This window comes from Monopterus albus, unplaced genomic scaffold (assembly GCF_001952655.1).
Source record: "Monopterus albus unplaced genomic scaffold, M_albus_1.0 scaffold138.1, whole genome shotgun sequence".
NCBI classification, from domain to species: Eukaryota; Metazoa; Chordata; class Actinopteri; order Synbranchiformes; family Synbranchidae; genus Monopterus; species Monopterus albus.
Window position 1 is genome coordinate 958,104 of NW_018128018.1, and position 5,360 is coordinate 963,463.

Consider the following 5,360-nt stretch of genomic DNA (forward strand, 5'->3'; position numbering starts at 1 on the left):
TCCTGCTGCTATTTATTTCGTTTTTCTAGCGGTCTTATTTCATATGTTATGTTTTTTTCTATTGCTGTACCTACTGGACAGTGACAGTAAAGGATTATCTTATCTTATCTTGTCTTGTCTTGTCTTAATAAAACAAGAAAGGTTTATTTCTAAACAGAAATATGCCGATAAACTGAACACAACTAAACTCTAATAGCAATAACAATTTTGCTTTTATTTTATTTGTAACTTGATTAAAAAATTTTCAAGATTTTCTTTTAGGGTCCAATGTCTTACTTTGAAAATATAACCGGAAGTTGTGTGTCAGCTGACTTTTGTTGACGTGACGCTCTATTTCGTCATTGAGACGCGACGGAGTTTCTTCACGTGAAAGTGCGAAACAAAGTCGAAGGTTTCAGAAGGTGAGAATTTGTTATTAATTTGTTATTAGTTTGTTAATTTACACAAACACGGTGGACGGGTGTTTTAATATGAAAGATGGAACTTCGGGAATGATTGTGACGAAGTTGTTTTTGAGCAGAAATCATCAGTTATAGAACAAACACTTCAGTTATAAAATAGATTTAATTTGAAAACCTCCTGCTGATTAGTTATGGAAAAATTAAGCCTCGTCGAAGCTTTCCAGCCATTCGAAGCAAAAAACAGGAAACCATGTAGTGGTGAAAAGATCGCAGCACAGAAATTTGTAGAAATGTATAGAAAGAGACTGAAGCGGTGCAGCTCACCCTTATGTTTGTTATAGGTTAAACGACTGAGAGCGTTTCTTCAAAATATAAAACGAATCCCATGTAATTTGTACTATTGTTACCTCTCTCACCCCGTTAGGGGTCGCCACAGCGAATCATCTGTTTCCACCTAACTCTCTCCTCTACTCTCACCCCAATTATTATTATAGTAAGTAAAATTGTCTACAGAACCCAATAAGAACCGAGCAACAAATCACACACCTTAATAACTGAACAGAACAAAGTAATAAATTGAAGAGAGAGAGGGAACAACAAATAATAATAAAATAAAAAAAATAAATTAAACATATAGCCAGGGGCTTATAATAAGTCAAATCGTCCAATTGCAGACAAAAGATCTCGGGCTCCTTTAACACTCTTGTAGCCCAGGGACTTTTAAAATGTAGGTATTTCATGCCTAAATGCATCTAAACAAGGTTGCCTTTTACTCCATTTACATTTACGAATATAATATTTTGCCAAAATGATAGTTATTCACCAAGAATTACAAATCTTTTTCTTTCAGAGATATACCAAATTTGATGCTTTCTAAAGTGAAGAGTGCTAAGAAATCAATTTTGGACCTGAGCCAGTCATTTAAACATGCCCAAAAGTTAAATGTATGATTACAACAGAAAAACAAGTGATCTGTGTCTCTGTCTCAGAGTTGCAAAAAGTACAACAGTTTTCATCCATATTAAATTTCAATCATAAGAATTCTTTAGAGGGGTAGAATTCATTCAGCATCTTGAAATGCACCTCTTTGGCTTTAGGAATTAGAGCTGTAATTCTTAGCCCGAACCCGACCCGACCAGCGGGCACCCGACGGGTCAGGCTTAATTTCTATCATTTTTACTCAGGCCGGGCTCAGGCTCGGGCTCGCGCGTTAAATTAGTGGTCACGTGATGCGTTTCAATTAGCGTGAGAAAGATGCATTGCGAAGAACGAAGATGGATGAGGTGAAACAAAGGCTTGCCTCTGGCGTATATTTTTTGGTTACACCAGCAGCAGCTACTGTAAGTCTGAGGTGTGGCAACATTTTGAACATGTGCATAACGAGAACAATGACCCAGTGGGTTATGTAAAATGCAAGAAATGTAACGTTCTCTTAAAATACAACAGCAAAATGACAGGGAATTCCTCACTGAGAAGGCATGTTGAGCGATGCTGTGTGCGTGCGCCGTGCGCACATTTGAATAATGTCGGGCTGTAAACGGGTTCGGGCTGTCAATCAAAAATGTACTTGTCGGGCTCGGGCCGGGCTCGGGCCGAATTCTGTCGGGCTCGGGCCCTGTCAGGCCTAACTTTTCAGGCCCAATTACACCTCCATTAGGAATTATGGGGAATGAGATGTATCTCTTTCTTATTTCACAAGCCATATGGCCTGAAAGACCGCCAAATACATAGTTTCTTCTTGCAGGTGAAGGATAACATATATTAAGAAGCTGAGCTCTGATAAAGCAGTTAGAACACTGTCACCCCAATTAACTTCATGTCCTCTTTTAGCACATCCATATATCGCCTCTTTGGCCTTCCTCTTGCCCTCTTGCCTGGCAGCTCCATCTCCGAAATCCTTCTACCAATATAACCACTATCCCTCCTCTGCACATGTCCAAACCATCTCAATCTGGCCTCTCTGCCCTTGTCCCCAAAACAGCCGACCTGAGCTGTCCCTCTGATGTGCTCATTCCTAATCCTGTTCATCCTGGTCCCTCCTAAAGAGAACCTCAACATCCTCATCTCTGCTACCTCCATCTCTGCCTCTTGTCTTTTCCTCACTGCTACAGTCTCTAACCCATACAGCATAGCTGGTCTCACTACTGTCTTGTACACCTTTCCTTTGATTCTTGCTGACACTTTTCTGTCACACAACACTCCTCACACCTTTCTCCACCCACTCCAACCTGCCTGCACTCACCTCTTCACCTCTTTCCCACACCCCCCATCACACTGGACTGTTGACCCCAAATACTTAAACTCCTGCACCTTCTTGACCTCTGCCCCCTGTAACCTCACTGGTCCACTTCCCTCCCTCTCGTTCATACACATGTATTCTGTCTTACCACGACTGACTTTCATTCCTCTGCTTTCCAGAGCAGACCTCCACCTTTCCAGGTGTTCCTCCACCTGCTCTCGGCTCTCATTACAGATCAGATTTGTAATTCTTGAACCAATAACTTAAATATTGTGTAATATGTCACTCTGTATGTTTTTGCCTTCAGAAATATGAGTAGCCTAATGTTCATCCAATACAGTAAATTATATTATTATTCCTATTAATATCAACAAAATTGTCTCTAATGCATGTGTGACAAGACAGTTTCTGTGACTGTACAGACATGGATGGTAGGAAAATGGCTGTATTCTTCATAAACAATAACTGCTGAGTGTGTGTGGTGAATACTGGACAGAGAAGGGGGAACCATCCATCCATCCATTTTCCTTCGCTTATCCGGGACCGGGTCGCGGGGGCAGCAGTCTAAGCAAAGATGCCCAGACTTCCCTCTCTCCAGGGGAATGCTGAGGCGTTCCCAGGCCAGCCGAGAGACATAGTCCCTCCAGCGTGCCCTGGGTCTTCCCCGGGGCCTCCTCCCGGTGGGACATGCCTGGAACACCTTCCTAGGAAGGCGCCCAGGAGGCATCCGAAAGAGATGCCCGAGCCACCTCAGCTGGCTCCTCTCGATGTGGAGGAGCAGCGGTTCTACTCTGAGCTCCTCCCGGGTGACCGAGCTCCTCACCCTATCTCTAAGGGTGCGCCCAGCCGCCCTGTGGAGAAAGCTAATTTCGGCCGCCTGTATCTGGGATCTTGCCCTTTCGGTCATGACCCAAAGTAAATGACCATAGGTGAGAGTAGGAACGTAGATTGACCAGTAAATCGAGAGCTTCGCCTTACAGCTCAGCTCATTTTTCACCACGACGGACCGGTACATCGACCGCATTACTGCAGAAGCTGCACCGATCCGCCTGTCAATCTCCCGTTCCATCCAAATCATTTTTATTTAAAAATTGTATTTGTTGTAGGGTCTTTGGGCACAGTCTGTTTTATATATATTATTTCTCCAGCCTTAGAAAAAAAGGCTGTTTGCCTGATGCAGGACTACATAAATAGCCCATCTGAGGTGGTAGGCTCCAGGTAGGTAGGTAGGTAAGTAGGTGGATAGGTAGGTAGGCACTTTATTGATCCCTCAATGGGGAAATTTCAGTGTTTCAGCAGCAATGGAGAACAAACAACATAACACCATGAGAACAAGCGCCGCACAGGTGAAGAACAGGTAGTCTACACTCTTTTATGTGTGGTCCAGCAGAGGGAAAAATTAAACTCCAGCTATATTTCACCCAAAAACACAACCATAAATTGTACATACAGTCATACAGATTATTTTGATATCAGAGCTCTGAAGAAAAAGCACATGTAGTAGCACATTTTCCCATACTGGGGATAACCTCTGTTTTGGTGCTGATGCCATGGTAATATAATGCAAACAATCGCACTTCAATGATCTCCAGTACTACAAACACAAAAGCTTTGTGATCTCCGTCTTCTCCCCTTATAGCTCAAACACATGCTCAAACATCCCATAAACTTTGAAGCTCTTCCTGAACCAGTAGCCCAGATGAAGCTTCAGGCGTCATCAGGGAGGAGTGTTATCAATGTTTCGGTCAGTTTCACAGTGTTTAAATAAATTATTTGTGACTAAAGTTTGTCACATATTCCATGTTAGACTTTTATATGTTCCATACTATATAAGAAGGTAATTACATTCCTGTAGTGTTCATTTGGGTGTGAATTAAACATTTTAGTGATGGGAAGTGAAACTCAGAGCTGGTTCCACAGGAGAGGAGCTTGATAGCTAAAGGCTCTGCCTCCCTTTCTACTTCTGTGGACTCTAGGAACCACTAGTAAACCTGCACTCTGAGAGCAAAGTGCTCTGTTAGGATGATAAGGCTCTACGAGGTCTTTAAATGGAGGCTTTTTAGGGAATTATTGGGACATCCTGATAGTAAAGAGTTAGAATAGTCCAGCCTGGAAGGAACAAATGCATGGACCAGTTTTTCAGCATCACTTTGAGACAGAATGCTCCTGATTTTCGCAATATTGCGCAGGTGAAAAAAGGCAGTTCTAGAGACTTGGTATATGTGTGATTTAAAGGACATATCCTGATCAAAGGTGACTCCAAGGTTCCTCACAGTAGTACTGGAGGTGAGAGCTATGTCATCTAAAGTAACTATATGATTAGACAGCAGATTTCTAAGGTTTTCAGGCCCAAGCACAATAACTTCAGTTTTGTCAGAGTTTAGAAGTAAGAAGTTGCAGGTCATCCAGGCCTTTATGTCTTTAAGACATGCTTGAAGTTTGACCAACTGACCTGATTCATTTGGCTTCATAGATAAATATAACTGAGTATCAGATGCATATCAATGGCAATTTATGCTGTGCTTCCTGATAATATTGCCTAAAGGGAGCATGTATAAAGTGAAGAGAATTGGACCTAACACAGAGCCCTGTGGAACGCCGTGACTAACTTCAGTTTGTGTGGAACATTCATCATTAACATGAACAAATTGAAATCTTTCTGATAAATAAGATTTGAACCAACTTAGCGCAGTTCCTTTAATCCCAATAACATATTCAAG

The 5,360-nt window shown here is 42.0% G+C and overlaps 1 protein-coding gene across 1 annotated transcript in view; it reads left to right on the top strand.

Annotated features, from left to right (window-relative positions):
- Positions 1 to 307: 307 nt before the first annotated feature.
- abt1 (activator of basal transcription 1) overlaps positions 308 to 5,360 on the top strand; it is a 12,635-nt gene continuing 7,582 nt past the window's right edge. The window contains exon 1 of the mRNA XM_020613739.1: positions 308 to 401. The gene's annotated coding sequence lies outside the window, so the exon portion shown is untranslated. The remainder of the gene's footprint in view (positions 402 to 5,360) is intronic.